The 15935-nt window shown below is 36.4% G+C and overlaps 1 protein-coding gene and 1 non-coding gene across 12 annotated transcripts in view; one reads left to right on the plus strand and one right to left on the minus strand.

The window, feature by feature from the left end:
• The window catches only part of FRMD5 (FERM domain containing 5), a 372595-nt gene that overhangs the window by 55982 nt on the left and 300678 nt on the right, over positions 1–15935 (plus strand). For 8 of the 11 annotated variants that reach the window (XM_072962550.1, XM_072962548.1, XM_072962546.1 and 5 more), the window contains one exon: positions 2304–2465. The gene's annotated coding sequence lies outside the window, so the exon portion shown is untranslated. Of the gene's footprint in view, positions 1–2303; positions 2466–15935 lie in introns of those variants that run through there. The other 3 variants (XM_072962561.1, XM_072962553.1, XM_072962552.1) reach the window with 3 other exon arrangements.
• Positions 6699–6771, minus strand: TRNAP-AGG (transfer RNA proline (anticodon AGG)). Its single transcript has one exon. It is a non-coding gene; the product is annotated as a tRNA-Pro (tRNA).

Here is a 15935-nt window from a genome sequence, read left to right on the forward strand (position 1 = left end):
AACTTCATACTTTATTTGGATTTTACTATTTCACTCCACGATTTTAACATTTGATTGATCTTGCCTCTAGCAATTGTTACTGTGGTGATTTTCTATTTCCCTCATTTTTTCTGTATCATTAATTGGAATTCTTTTATAAGGAAGAGATGCCCTTCTCTCCCCATTTATTTATTTAATCACCTGTGTTTATCAGGGTAGACTCATGGATATTTATTCTATTCCTTGGGTTATAATATAATATTATCATTATTTATTTTGTTGATCAAATTATTCCAGCTCTGGCAATGGGGAGGTCTTTTGGGTTACTTCTGTGTCCTTTTTTGGGGGGAGGGAGGTAATTAGGTTTATGTATTTATAATTATTTTTAATGGAGATACTGGGGATTGAACCCAGGACCTAATGCATGCTAAGCATGTGTTCTACCACTGAGTTATACCCTCCCCGCCACCTTTGTGTCCTTTTGACATGCTCCTATCTTCTTTTCCTTTTTTGTGGGGAGCCCTTCCTTACTTTCTGGCATGCTACATGTAATTTTTATGTAAACCTAATAGACATTGTATCTAGGGGTCTATCTTTTTGTTAAATGCTTATTATTTCTTCCTCAGTTGACATTTTAACTTTTTTTCTGTCCTGACTCTCATCATCGAAACATTATGAATATCCGAAATTACGTTGAAAGATCAAGGTGTGGAAAATTCACTGAGAAGGGAAAGAGAGTGAGACAGAGGTGGACAGGACTTTCTTACTTCTTCCTTTATTTATGGTCATGGGCAAGTTGCCCAACCTCTCTAACTCTCAGTTTACTCATCTATAAAATGGTGATAATAGTAACAACATTTATCTTGTGGAGTGATAAAGATTAGATGAATTAAATATCAAAAGCTGAAAAAGTACCTTGTTATTTATAAAGTTTTATATAAAGGTTATAGAGTTATCTCTGTATCATAGCACAAGGGCATTGTATCCTATCTGTTTAATTATTTGGTAATGGTTGTTAAGAAAACATTTTTATGATTACACAGAGAGGCCCATTCAAGGAAGAATAATACACAATGAAGTTATACTAGCCAAAGAAATGAGCCTGGAACTGGATTAATGTATTTACTCAGATGCGATCTCATTTCTATAACTCTATTCATTTGGAAAGCCTAAGGATTATACTAGTAATATGCATGACCCTTCTGTCTGTCAGACATAAAATGAAGGCTTTGTCCTTATTAAAATAAAACCACGTCAGGATCAAATTATTTTTTTCTCCAAAGCCATGAGATATGTTTCCTCAACCAATATAAACCATCATATGGAAACAATTCAAGTTGTGGTGTCTGGTTGTTTGCTCAGAGCGATGACCCACCTTGTTCATCAGTCGGTGCGATTAATGGAGCACCCGTTACATACAAAGAATACCTGCTGCAGGCACCACCCAGGAAGCAGCAGCCTTAGCACCTGCCTTTGCACCAAATGAAACCTACCCCATCATTTCTGGAACCTGAAGCTAAAGAAAGAAATAGTTTTGACATGACTTTCTCAAATCAAGCTGGAATCTAAAGCTTAAGTGAATACATACAATGTGACTATAGAGAAACTTACGTCAGAGCCAGGAAAGGACAGAGTGAATTAAAAACCAAGATCAATAGAGAAGTGCTTTATTTTCTCTTTTTTTATGGCCCATTTTCTTATTTCCTTCTCTTTTATTGTCCAATGTGTCATTGCCTACCTCAAACTTCAATGTTTGACTTGACCCAATTCTTGATAGAGAATAACACTGGAGATCAAATAAGTGTTTTATGGTGCAATGTTTGAAAGAAATTCAACATAGTACATCATTAATCCTTTAAAATGTTTGTTAGAAGCACTAGTTCCCTTTTATGGTTTAGCAAATCTAAAATAACCCGTAATGTATCATCTAATTTTTTGTATATAGTGAACTAAAAATTTGGGCTAATACAATGATACCACTGAAAACCTTGAGCTTGTGATTCTAGCCTCACTCTGGGCCCTTTTCTCTCCTCCACAAAGTCTTAGCAAAGTCATTAGAACAGTTGCTTTAAAAAGGATATGCAGTATTATCTAGAAAGGAAAGAGCACACACTAGGAACCCAAATTGATTTACCGTAGTCTCTCCTCTTGACGCCAACTCTGGCCTCATATTTCTTGCCTGCGGTTTTTTGTTATTTGTTTTTTTAATTTTCAGCACAAACTGAAGGGTTTGAACTTCAGCGTCTCAAACTGAATATGATTGTTATATATCTGCCTTAAACTGAAAAGGGGCTGATAGTTCACCCTTTCCTTGATTTTTACAGCTGTGGAGTCATAATCAGGCTGCACTATGACATTTCAGCACTAAGTGGAGCCAGACACCTAACTGCCTTAAAGCTTACAAATCAACAAAGAGCACAGCCCACTTAACCTGGAAACCTGCCTTTGCTGTGGGGTTTACAAATGGACAGAACTGGAGTTCTCTGGTGAGTCATCCATTTAGTTTATTTGAATGCTCGAGCCTCCTTTTTTTTTTTTCCAAGGTGCTTTACCTTTTAATTCTCAAGTCTCAGGGGACAGACACCAGGTGAACAATTCATTTAATTCATCTCACATGGATTAAGGAAAACAGATTAAGTAAACACAAACTAACCAAATTGTACATCATGATTTCCTTTCACTCTACCCTTTGTTGTAAGCCTCTACAAGACAGGGACCTTACCTTTGGTGGTTCAAATTCTGACCTTCAAGACTAGAATGGGCCCACTTGAGGAAGAGACCTTGCTAATAGGAAGATTTGTGATAGTGTTTGGGTGATGCTTTTGCAAGTAATTAAGTATTTGATATAGGGACAGATTTGCCCAGGGCAGAGTATTGGGTTGTAGGAGTAGGAGCCAGTCATGGGGTGTATGAGTATCTGTAGGTGACTGATGGAGGAGTAATAGAAAGTCACTGACCAATCTCATCTAGAAACTCAGTGCAGTCCACATAAACCATCTAATTCTTGAGAGATCCTGAGATCCTAAATGTAACAGAGATGAGCTTCTTACAATCATTCTACTTCTTTCTGCCTTAGTTTCTTTGTCTGTGAAAAGGAATAAGAATGCTTATTTCCACTTCCACTTCAGGTTTAGAGACATGATGAAAGAGGGTTACAAGGTTTCAAAATCCCAATTTTCTGTTTCTGGAGACTAAGTAGATTTTTATCCTATGGATGAGGAACTTGGTATGATATGCCACTTTAAAGTCAAATGTATGTGGAGTCTGAAAAATAAAGTAAATAAATTAATATAAAAAAAAGAAACAAACTCATAGATATGGAGAACAAACTAGTGGTTACCAGTGGGGAGAGAGAGGTGGGGAGGGAGCAAGACAGAGGTAAGGGATGAAGAGGTACAAACTACTAAGTATGAAGTAGTAGTAAGTAAGATAAATAAACTACAAGGGTATATTGTACAGCACAGGGAATATAGCCTAAGTTTTGTAATAATGAATGGAGTCTAATCTATAAAAATATTGAATCACTATGTTGTACACCTGAAACAAATATAATATTTTAAATCAACTATACTTCAATAAAAAATAAAATTAAATTTAAAAAATCAAGTGCCTATTGGAAGTCCAGTACTGAGCTTGTCCTTACAGGATGACTGTTGGACTGAATAGATAAAGTACTATTTGATACTTTCTAACTCTACTTTCCTTTATTTACTTCTTTATTCAATGAACATTTACAGATGCCTACTTTATGTCAGGCACTCTGTTTGGCATTTGGAAGCCAGCAATGAAAACCTCTCTCTCTTCCCAAAAGAGCTTGTCATCTATGCAAGGAGACCAATCAAAATGCTAACAGTTATAGGAGAATACAGCAGGTGCTATGACAGGGTGGGAACCAGGTTCTGTGGGGACATAATCTCACTCAAATGGGGTCAGAGAAGGCCTTGAAAAGGCTGTGGCATTTGAATTGAACCTTGGAGAACATAAACAGATAACCAACTAGGAAAGCTCAGAGGCATGAAACAGCCTGCTGGTAGCAATATCTAATAATAAGCTATGACTCAAAAGAGTATGCAAAGAAGGGCTAGATTGAATAGTACAGAACAGACTTGCCCTGAAAGGGATCACAAGAACTCAGAATGAGGTTCTGTTTGTCCATTTACTAATGCATCATTTCCATTTGATTTATTAAAGGAGGAACTTCTCTGTACCTTCTCTTCCAAATTACGGTTGGAAGGAGTCGGGTAACTTTATATGGCCAAGTCCCTAAGGGCAGCAGAGAGAAGGGACCTTGCTGACACTGTCAGCTCATGTCTTTTCTCCTTTCATTGTCAGTCTCTTAAAATGTGCGGCCCCTAATCACTGCCCTACCTCGTCCTCACCCATTCTCTTAGTAGCTTCTTCAACTTTGACTTCCAGCCCTGAGAGTGCTTTCTATAAGATGATCAGTATTCTTTTTTTCTGTCAGTTTTATTTTGTATGTGCTTTCTTTTTAACAACATTTATTCTGCTGACCACTCTCTCTGATGGATAAATCTCTCTTTAGTGTCTTTTGATGGTTCACCACTCTGTTTCCTTTGCCTTCCCCTTTTTCTCCCCACTGGTGTGTACCCTTAAAGCTGGGTCTTTGGCCTGGCTTTATACTCATTCTCTTTGCTCATTTTTATGCCCTCCTAGTCCTCTGTAGCTTCTCCTCCCAAATTCTAAGACTCAACCTTTAACCTGTGCTTAATTCAAAACGCATGATAGTATGCAGATTAAAATCATGGATTCTGGTGTCAGAAAGTCTGAATTCAAATCCTGGCTCTGCCACTTCCTGGCAGTGTCACCTAATTTCCCTGTCTGTAAAACGGGAATAATAATAGAACTTCTTTGAATTATTAGAGGATTAAGTAGGCTCATGTAATATCCATAGAATAGTGCCTATTACATAGTAATTACTATATAAATATTAACTATCATTATTATTATATTCTAGATCAATTTTTTAATCTGCTGTTAGTACATCTCCACCTGCATGTCCCTTGAATCTATTTCTTGCTTTCAGTTCTTTCAGCTTCTTTTGTTTTTCCAAGTAATCAAAGCTTTATTTAGATTTTTTTGGCATATGTATATATTTTTTTAATTGAAGTATAGTCAGTTTACAATGTGTCAATTTCTGGTGTACAGCATAATGTTTCAGTCATACATGAACATACATATATTCGTTTTCATATTCTTTTTGACTGTAGGTTACTGAAAGATATTGAATATAGTTCCCTGTGCTGTGCAGTATGAACTCATTGTTTATTTCATATACAGCAGTTAGTATCTGGAAATCTCAAGCTCCCAATCTACCCCTTCCCCGCTGGTAACCATAAACTTGTTTTCTATGTCTGTGAGTCTGTTTTTGTTTTGTAAATAAAAACATTTGTCTTTTTTTTTTTTTTGGATTCCCATATAAGTGATATCGTATGGTATTTTTCTTTCTCTTTCTGGCTTACTTCATTTGGAATGACAATTTCCAGGTCTATACATGTTCCTGCAAATGGCATTATTTTATTATTCTTTATGGCTGAGTAGTATTCCATTGTATAAATATACCACATCGTCTTTATCCAGTCATCTGTTGATGAACATTTAGGTTGGTTCTATGTCTTGGCTATTGCGATTAGTGCTGCTATGAACATTGGGGTGCAGGTATCTTTTTGAATTAAGCTTCCTTCTGGATATATGCCCAGGAGTGGGATTGCTGGATCATATGGTAAGTCTATTTTTAGTCCTTTGAGGAATCTCTGTACTGTTTTCCATAATGGCTGCACCAAACAATTTTCCCACCAACAATGTAAGAGAGTTCCCTTTTCTCTACACCCTCTCCAGCATTTATCATTTGTGGACTTTTTAATGATGGCCATTCTGACTGGTGTCAGGCAATACCTCATTGTAGTTTTCATTTGTATTTCTCTGATAATTAGTGATATTGAGCATTTTTTAATGTGTCTATTGGTCATTTCCTACAGCTTCTTTCTTCTTGTACAGAAATGGTTAAGAATATGGTCATGTCAGTCAAACATGGGTTAGTATTCCAGTTCTACTTCTTACCAAAAATATGCCTTTCTATAACATACTTTGTCCCCCTAAGCCTCTAACTTCTCATCTGTATCTGTATCATAGGATTGTTGTGAGGATTAAATGAGGCAATATATGTGAATGGGATGCTATAAACAAAGTAAACCATCAACAAAGAGAAGTTTATTCCGTTGTTGTTACCATCAGCTCTTCTGCACTTAGCACAAATACTACATTTTCCACAAAGCCACCTCAGGTTGCTCCAACCACAGTGCTACCTTCCTCTTCTGAACTTTTGTAGAATTTTTTAGCTGTACCACTTATTTGACAGTTAGCATAAGTCACTGTGCATTGTCATTTACCCTTTTGTTAATATGTCTTCTCTTCCTGGTTTAAGTGTAAGCTCTTTGAAGATGGGGACCTTGTCTTACACCTCCTGTAGCTTTAGCGTCTAGCCCAGTGTTGGTAAATAAATGATGATGGAAAATCCATATTCTTCCCAAATTTCAAATATCCAAATCAGAGTTTATTATCTTTCTCCACAAAATCCACTCCCCTTCTTAATTCCCCTGACTCTCTTTTAAGAACCACTTTTATTTCTTTTTTAAAAATTGTATTTATTGTATTATTTTATTTTTTCCAGGAGAGAGGTAATTAGGTTTATTTATTTTTAGAGGAGGTACTGGGAGTTGAACCCAGGACCTCATGCATCCTAAGCATGTGCTCTACCACTTGAGCTATACCCTCTTCCCCATCCCCAGAACCACCTTTATTTCTAATCTCCTAGTTCACAAATCTTTGATATTTCTCATAAATCTCTTGTGTACAAAATCTCACTACTGAATTCCATCAGTTCTGCGTGTGGCTGGCTCAGTGCCTGGCACATAGCACTTGCTCATTAAATGTTGAATGATGACTGAATCAAAATATAATTACTAGATTTTAATTTTAAATGTTTTAGATTTGCATCTTTTCTTTATCTTTAATGACACCACCCTAGTCCAGACCCTCATTAACTATGTCCAGAATATTGAAATTTCTTTTCATCTGGCTCCCTAATTTTCTTTTTTGATTTTAATATAGCTTATCTATTATTGCTATACAAATATTCCTAAACTGCCATTTCTATTCACAAATATTACCTCATTTAATCCTCACAACAAGTCTAAGAGGATGGTTTCTCTACCGCTTATGGAATCAGCTAGTCCTCTGAGGCTAGTTTTCAAGGTCTTCCACAGTTCAGTCTCAGTCTATTTATGTCAGTATTTTCTCTTACCATTATTCCTCACAAACTCCATGCTCCTCCTTAAGTTGATACCACTAGTTCTACATATTTTCCTTCATACCCATTCCTGATATTAAGCCAAACCCTGCTTTAGTCGAAGTCTCAATCATGAAACACCTTTATCTTCCTTTTTAACTTCAAAATTTATTCATATTTTAAAAAGAAAACAGAATCCCATCATGAAACTTTATTGGAATGTTGTAACCTTTAGTTATTTCTTTCTTCATCATCTAGTTCCCTTGTAAACTTACATAACTTGCATATAAAATATTTATTGTTCTACTTACCCTGTAAGTGTTTACTCCAATTTATTACTATATACTTATTTTATGTGGGTTAGTTAATATAGTCTGCCTATTTGTATCATAAATCTATTAGTAGAACAGTACATGAGTTTTAAGTCTTTGTACGTTCTTCTGTGTCTAAGTGAGCTGAGTACATAGCAGAATCTCAAAAACACTTGGTTGATTAATATTGTAGAAGCTCATTTGATGAAGCTGGTGTTTTGGGAAACACAGCTTTCTCAAATCTTGATCCAAGATAAGATCTATGATGGTTCCAAATAATTTAATCAAATGCCAAATTATATTGTCTGTCTCATAATGACTGGAAGCAAAATGTCACCATATCATTTATTTTAACAAAACGAAGTTTGCAGTTGATGAAAGTTCTCTCTCAGACTTACCTTTTTTAATATGAATGTGATACCTAAAAAATGTTTCATAAAAAGGAATGAAAAGTTACGGAAATCAAACACCATTGAAAGTTTCTGTGTCTAACTTGCAGCTTGAAAAGTAAATTCAGGGATGTTCATTTCAATTCTTCCAACGTTAAGACCATGGACAGCTCATGGCTGCTCTACCACATAATGAGTCCAGGTTCTAGACATGCCAAGACCTTAGCATTTAGAGGAATCTGTCATGTCCAACTGCGGGGCTAGTTGATAGTTTTTTTGGATGCTGAGAAGGACATTGTGCTATGAGAAAAGAACAAAGGCTCTGTTTTCCTTTTAAATCCTGTTAGAAATCTGAGGTTCTGTATCTTCATCAATTTTTTTTTAATTTGTCGTTTTTTGGGGGTAGAGGTAATTAAATTTACTTATTATTTATTTTTAGAGGAGGTACTGGGGATTGAACTTGGCACCTGATGTATACTAAACGTGTTCTCTGCAAGTTGAGCTATATCCTCCTCTGAGATTCTATGTCTTGACAAAGTGTCCTACATTGTTTTACAGAGTTCTGCTGTAAGGAAATAGGTGCATGTATGTGTGTAGGGGCAGAGAGAGCTTTAGATGGCATCCTCTTCTAGGCTATCCTCTGTCTCCTTGAGTATGTGGAAGGTTACCTAGTCAAGGATTCCTATGCTTAAGTAGTCCTTGTCTCATCTTCATGGTTTTTGCCAAATATTTTTCCTTTAAATTGATTATTTTTATTTATATACGTTTACCTAAAAAGAAAAATGTACTATATCACTCCTGAAAATAAAAACCAATTTATGTTATCGTAAGTAGAATGTAACCATGAAAATAAATGTAACAAAAACAAAATCTTTTCATCAGTACTTTTCATCTCTGAGCCCAAGACTTGACTCATTATTTGTTAGAAAGGAAGATTTTTAGATGTTAGAGAGGTAGTAAGACATTGACATTAAAATGATATTTTCCTTCTTGTCAAAATCAGTGTTATTAAAGGAGAAGTAAAAGGAAAATAATTTTCTCATTCTCATTTCCCAAGTTAGTTAAAATGTCATCACTGCATATCACCTGAAATTATTTCCAGCAAGACCTACCTTGGGATACACCAGACTAGAAGAAAATTTAATTGAATCATTAAAAAAAAAAAAAACCCGAGGAAAAATCCCCCAAAGAAGGTAACCTTATGTCATTAAAGATTGTCATACATTCATATTTTCAAGTCCATGAAGCACAATTTTGTTAGTTTTCATTTTTATTCTAGGATTCTTTATTACAGAGGCTTAAGGCTAATAAAAGACTTTTCAATGTACTTACATCACCTTATCTGAAAACTCAGATAAAATTCATGGAGGTCATCTACCTATTTAGAAGTTAACAAATATGATAAATATTAAGGTAGAAACCAAAACCCTGGCTTATAAGTCCACAACAAGCTGAAGGGAAAGAAGTCAGCAGAGGTACAAGGGAGAAACATTTTAGAATTTTAATACAGCAGTCGAGAAAAAATAGGGAGGAGAAAAGAAGTGCATTAAGAAATCTCAGTGTATCCAGGTAAGTATTCTATTATTTTTTAAAAAGAATTTTCAGAGTAGAATGATCATCTGCCCTGGTTTTCCTGAGACTAGCAGATTTCCTGGGACATCGACTTTTATAATAGGGAAAATCCTGGCAAACTTGAAATCGGATGACTGAGTTGGTCATCCGATTTCAAAAGCTTCTTTCAAGCCTACATAATAAGCAGCACAGAAGTATAAGTTTTCCTCTTGTGAGTGTAGGAGGGTATATGAGATTATGCCTACAGAGCATCTGATAGACTTTGCCATTTCCAGAGTCCAGAAATCACTTTGGGACGTTTTATCAAGTCTTTCTCCTAAAATTATAATTCAATTTTATTAAATAATTACCTGAAATTTAGTGAAAGGGACAGGCGTCCTCTTCCAACACCTTTTCCCTCTATTTGCTATTGGTCATCAAAATGCTAAGAGGCACTCACATGATAATCCTTCTAGGGATTTGGGGGCATTATCTGTGTATGAGTTCAAATTAAGTAACCAAAGTCATTTGAATAGGAAACCTATCCAGTTCAGCATGCGTGTCTTTTCGCAAATCATCTCCTTGTCTCTTGAACTGTTGCCACTTGATTTATAAGAAAATATAATTAAGTTAAACAGTCACTGAAATGCCTTCTCTGTACAAGACATTTCGCTAATTTGATTCTAAGCTCCTCTTATAAACCATATGTAAAACTAAGTTACACATTGCTACTCTATTGAAAATCAAGATTTGAGGTTTTTCCAAATCTGTACCTTGAAGGTATTAATTTTCTCTAGGGAAATGATTATCCCTATCCTTTCCTGTAGTTCTGGAGACTTGATTCATCTAAACTGATCAGAATAATCCCTCCCCTTTTCATGTAATTGGCTTAAAAACAGGTGCATGAACCAATTCTAACAAGTAATAGATGTCTGTGGGAAGCTTCTGGAAAAGGAAGTTAATTGATCTGGCTAGATGTTAAGAGGTAGAATATCACCTCAGTAGCTACTGACAACCATCTTAAGACCATTGAGGATGAGGGGAGGGTGGCCTCAAATGAAGCTGCTATTAAGGAAGATCCCTGCTTTTTGTTTTTGGAAAATGAAAAACACTTGAGTTGTTGATCATGTAATTCTTCCACTGGGTCAACCAACCCTGAAAGCTTCTCTCACATCACTCTGCCTTTCCAGTTTTGTGAGCCAGTATGTTTTCTTATTAGGTCAGTTTGAATCAGATTGGGGTTATTTACAGAGAACATCCTACTTGGATGCAGGTTCCAAATTTCAGACTTATAATCTAGTTAGGGAAGCCGGATTCACCATATTTCACTGACTCTGTGATGCATTTCCTTTCCCCTACATTTTAGCATCTCCGCAATCAGGATATATCTCTAAAATGAGGGTATAGTGTTGTAAATTTTTTCTCAGCCAAATGGCAGCCTTTTCAGAGTTGTCAGTGCCTGTGCCTGTGTGCATGACCTTCGTCATACCATTCATATTACTGATGCTTTCATTGTAGGTACTATCGGAAATGTACGTATCAATCACCATTTAAAATGAGTAATGATTACATCATCATTCATAACTGAAATTAAAGCTTATTCTGTCTGCAGAAAAGGACAGAAACAGCACTGAAACATACATCTTATATAAATGAAGCAATATTCATCCCTTGGAGGAATTACACAAATTCCAAAGTTTCTTGCAAATACTTTATACAGGACCTAGGAAAGGAAGACACCCACAACTATATGAAACTGTGTTACATTCTGTTACTGAGATGCATGCAAACGGAATGCCCATCATACACCAAACAAGGCACCTGAAAGTAAGAAAAAAATGCCAAATCCTTTAGAAAAGATGCAAGATATTTCCAAGTCATGAGAAGCTTGTATTACAGATCCATGTATAAGGCATTTTCCATAGAAAATAGAAAATTGTCTTTTGCTTGTAGGAAACTAATTGTCAAATTGGTTTTTTAGGTAGATTGTGGTTATACCAGCTGTGTATGAGAATTTATTTTCCTGAAATAGAGGAAGAGTTTTTAATAATTTGACTCTATACTGTTATTTTTGTCCTCAAAAACCAGATCAGCTTCTTTTCTTTACATAATTGAGGTATTTTGCCCTTTAAATGAAAGAGCAGCACTGGTACTGGAGATAGTGTTATTATTATTTTTTTCATTTTTCATTTTTATTAGGTAGAATTGTTACAATTTGCACATATACAATATATTGTATATAAGTATATATACACAATATACAGCACATTTTTTTAAACTTACATAAATGTACTATTCATTGTTTCTAAGAACGTTTAGAGCTTTAGCTTTTTAAACTTACATAGTTATCAAAGGAATAGAGCCAACCACAAAATAAGAATTAATTCAAAAAGATACATACACCCTACTATTAACAGCAACATTATTTATAATTGCCAAGATCTGGAAGCATCCTAAGTGCACATCAAGAGATGAATGGATAAAGAAGATGCAGCATATATATGTAATGGAATACAACTCACCCATAAGAGAGAAGGATATTTTGCCATTTGTGGCCCTTCATTCACTTTTTTTTTCCACTTCAGAAACCAGAATTTTATAGCTGGCATAAACATCTCCATTGCATCAAAAACAACAAAATACCTAGAAATAGACTTAACCAAGGAGGTTACCTATACTCTGAAAACTGTAAAACACTGATGAAGGAAATTGAAGATGATATAAAGAAATGGACAGATATCTTGTTCTCTTGGACTGGAAGAATCAACATTATCAAAATGGCCATACTACACAAAGCAATCTACAAATCCAATGCAACCCTTGTCAAAATACTCACGACATTCTTCGCAGAACTAGACCAAACAATTCCAAAATTTATATGGGACCTTAAAAGACCCTGATCTGCCAAAGCAATCTATTGTAGATTTTTTTTTCTCTTTCTTCTTGTTGTTTTCTTATGGTTTGATGACTAGAGAAGTTCCTTTAACATTTTGTTGTAAACCTAGTTTGGTGGTGCTGAATTCGTTTAGCTTTTGTTTATCTGTGAAGCTTTTGATTTCTCCCTCACATCTGATGAAGAGCCTTGCTGGATAGCATATTCTTCATTGCTTTTTCCCTTTCATCGCTTTAAATATATCGTGCCACTCCCTTCAGGCCTGTAGAGCTTCTGCTGAAAAATCAGCTGATAACCTTATGGGAGTTCCCTTGTATGTTGTTTGTTGCTTTTCTCTTGCTAATTTTAATATTTTATCCTTATCTTTAATTTTTGTCAATTTGATTACTATGTACCTTGGTGTGTTACTCTTTGTGTTGATCCTGTGTGGGACTCTCTGCACTTCCTGGACTTTGGTGACTGTTTCCTTTCCCAAGTTGGGGAAGTTTTTGGTTATTATCTCTCCAAAAATTTTCTCAGGTTCTTTCTCTTTCTCTTTCTGCGACCCCTATAATGTAAATATTAGTGAACTTTATGCTGTTCAGAGTTCTTTTAAACTATCCTCATTTCTTTTCATTCTTTTTTCTATTCTGCAGTGGTGATTTCCATTAATCTGCCTTCTAGCTCATTGTTCCTTTCTTCTGCCTCATTTAGTTGATTTTTTGTTCCTTCTAATGTGTTATTCATTTCAGTGATTTTATTCTTCAACTCTGGGTATTTATATTTTCCAACAATTGCTGTGCATCTATACTCCTCTTGAGTTCTCTGAACATCTTCACCAATATTACTTTAAACTCTCAGGTAAATTGCCTATCTCCTCATCACTTATTTCTTCTTCTGGGATTTTATCTTGTGCCTTGGCCTGGGAGATATTCCTCTGCCACCTCATATTGTCTATCTTTGTATTTGTATTTTTAGGTAGGTTATGTTTCTTGACCTTAGAGAGGTGGCCCCCTATGTGTGAGATGTCCTACGCATCCCAGCAGTACACTCTTGTCACCCAAGGGCCAGGGTCCCGCCGGTCCCAGGGTAGAGTTCAGCCTTTATTTGTGGATTCCTTCCACAGGCTTTGGGATTGTTGTTTTCTTATTTCTAGTATCTGCCCCTGGTGGATGAGGCTGGACTAGAGGCACATGCAGGTTTCCTGGCAGGAGGAGCCGGTGCCTGCCCACTGCTGGGCGATGCTTCGTCCTGTACCTCTGGTGGGTAGGGCCATGTCTGGAGGTGTTTGTGGCTTAGGCAGTCTGCTGATAAGTATGTTGTTTGGCCTGAGGCTTCCCTATAAACTGTTCAGTGGGGCTAGGTCTTGGTGCTAATAATCCAATCAAGATGTCAGCCTCCAGGAAAGCTCATGTAGGTGAACACTCCTGGAATGTCCACCACCAGCTTTTATGTCCCCAGGGTGAGCTGTAGCCATCCCCTGCCTCCCCAAGAGATCTTCCAAAACCAGCAGGCATGCCTGGCCCAGGTTCCTATGAAATCACTGCTCTGCCCTTAAACCTGGTGCACATGAGATTCTGTGCACTGTTGCCAAGAGAATGAAGTCTCTGTTTCCCCAAATCCCATGGGGTTCCTGGAGCTAAGCCCCGCTGGCCTTCAAAACCAAATGTCCTGTGGTCTCCTCTTCCCAATGCCGAAACCCCGGGCTGGGGAGCCTGACGTGGGCTTAGAGTTCTCACTCCTGTGGGAGGGCCTCTGCAACTTAATTATCCTTCAGCTTGTGGGTCACCCACCCAGGGGGTATAAGACCTGATTATATCGTGAGCATGCCCCTCCTACCATCCTGCTGTGGCTCCCTCTTTATGTTTCCAGTTGAAGAAGATCTTTTTTGCTAGGTTCTGGTCTTTTTTTTCATTGGTTATTTAGCAGTCAGTTGTGGTTTCGTTGTAGTCACGAGTTGAAGCGAGCTCGTGGTCCTATCACTCCGCCATCTTGACCCCAGATAGTGTTATTTAACCTTGATATAAAAATCTATTTTAAATACTGCATGGTATCACTTATATGTGGAATCTTTAAAAAAAAAAAAGTCAAACTCATAGAAACAGGACCTGCAGGGTGGGAGAAATAGAGAGAAATGGGTACAAACTTTCAGTTTTGAGATGAATAAGGCCTGAGGAGCTAACATATAACATAATGACTATCGTTGATAATACTGTATTGTATAATTGAAATTTGCTAAGAGAGTAGAACTTAGATGTTCTCAAACACACACCAAAAGACGTGATTGATGTGTTAATTAACTAGATAGAGGGGGAATTCTTTCACAGGGTATACATTTATCAAAGCATCACAATATATAGTATAAAATCTTATAATTTTATTTGTCAATTATACCTCCATAAAGCTGAAAAAAATCTGTTTTAAAAAGAAAACTACTCTAACTTTGGAACTTGCACCTCTCATCATAAATTTAGCTAAATATGTCCTTTCTTCTCCTGGAATCATTATCTTTAGCATCCATAGGGTAACCTGCATTCCCCTGGAAACACTTATATGCAGTAGGACAGAGATTTCTTTATTGTTTATGTGTTTTAAATGTTTACAGACAAATTTAGGATGTGGAGGGACTTCTATCCATAACTAGACTTTCTCTAAACATTCCCTAAGTGATCTCTCTTTTTCTATCTCTTTTATTTAATTCTATATGATGCAGAGTATCCCTTTTAAAGCCAGATCTAATCCTACTGCCTGCAGAATAATGTACAAACTCTTGAGTCTGACATTCAGTTTGACAATGCCAGTCTGCCTTCCAGCTTTATCTTGCACCACAGCCTTCCAATCATTCCATACCTCCGTCACAGTGGAGTACTTGCCTTTGCTGAAATTGACCTGTAGTTTCTTCTCTCCATAACATGGCTTCTGCTACTCTTTCCTTGTGGAATCCTTTCCCATTATTCTCCTTGCTGGGATTCTATCAGTCCTTCACAGCTCAGCTCAAGTAGTGTTATTTTACATCTCCTTACTAAGAGCTAATGTTTCCCTTCCTTACTTTCCTATTACTTTCATTGCGTGTTGTGTCTCTACAACACTTAATTTACCTTATATTAAAATTAAGAGTGATATGTGTTGATGTGTGTGTGTGTATGTGTGTTTACTCAACTAGACTGTGGACTTTCTGGGAGCCATGAACAAATTTTTAATTAATTTTATTCATTCAATAATGAATGAAGCTAGTCACTGTCTTAAATGCTCTCGTGAAGCTCCTGATCAATCAGGAAAGTCAGGTATTAACAAATAATTATAAGTGTGTTGACTATAATGATGGAGAAATGCAGGTTTTAACAGAAGCATATAATAAGGGGACATAATTTAGTCTAGGGGAAGAGGGAATGCTTCCTGGAAGAAGTACTGTTTAAAGTGAATTCTAATTCTAGGAAGTAGCTAGGTGAAAGTGGAAAGGGAATTGAAAAAGTGGTTGGGAACTGTATCTAAGAAATCTCAGACTTCAGAAATAACAATGTGTTCTA

This window comes from Vicugna pacos, chromosome 6 (genome assembly GCF_048564905.1).
Source record: "Vicugna pacos chromosome 6, VicPac4, whole genome shotgun sequence".
NCBI classification, from domain to species: Eukaryota; Metazoa; Chordata; class Mammalia; order Artiodactyla; family Camelidae; genus Vicugna; species Vicugna pacos.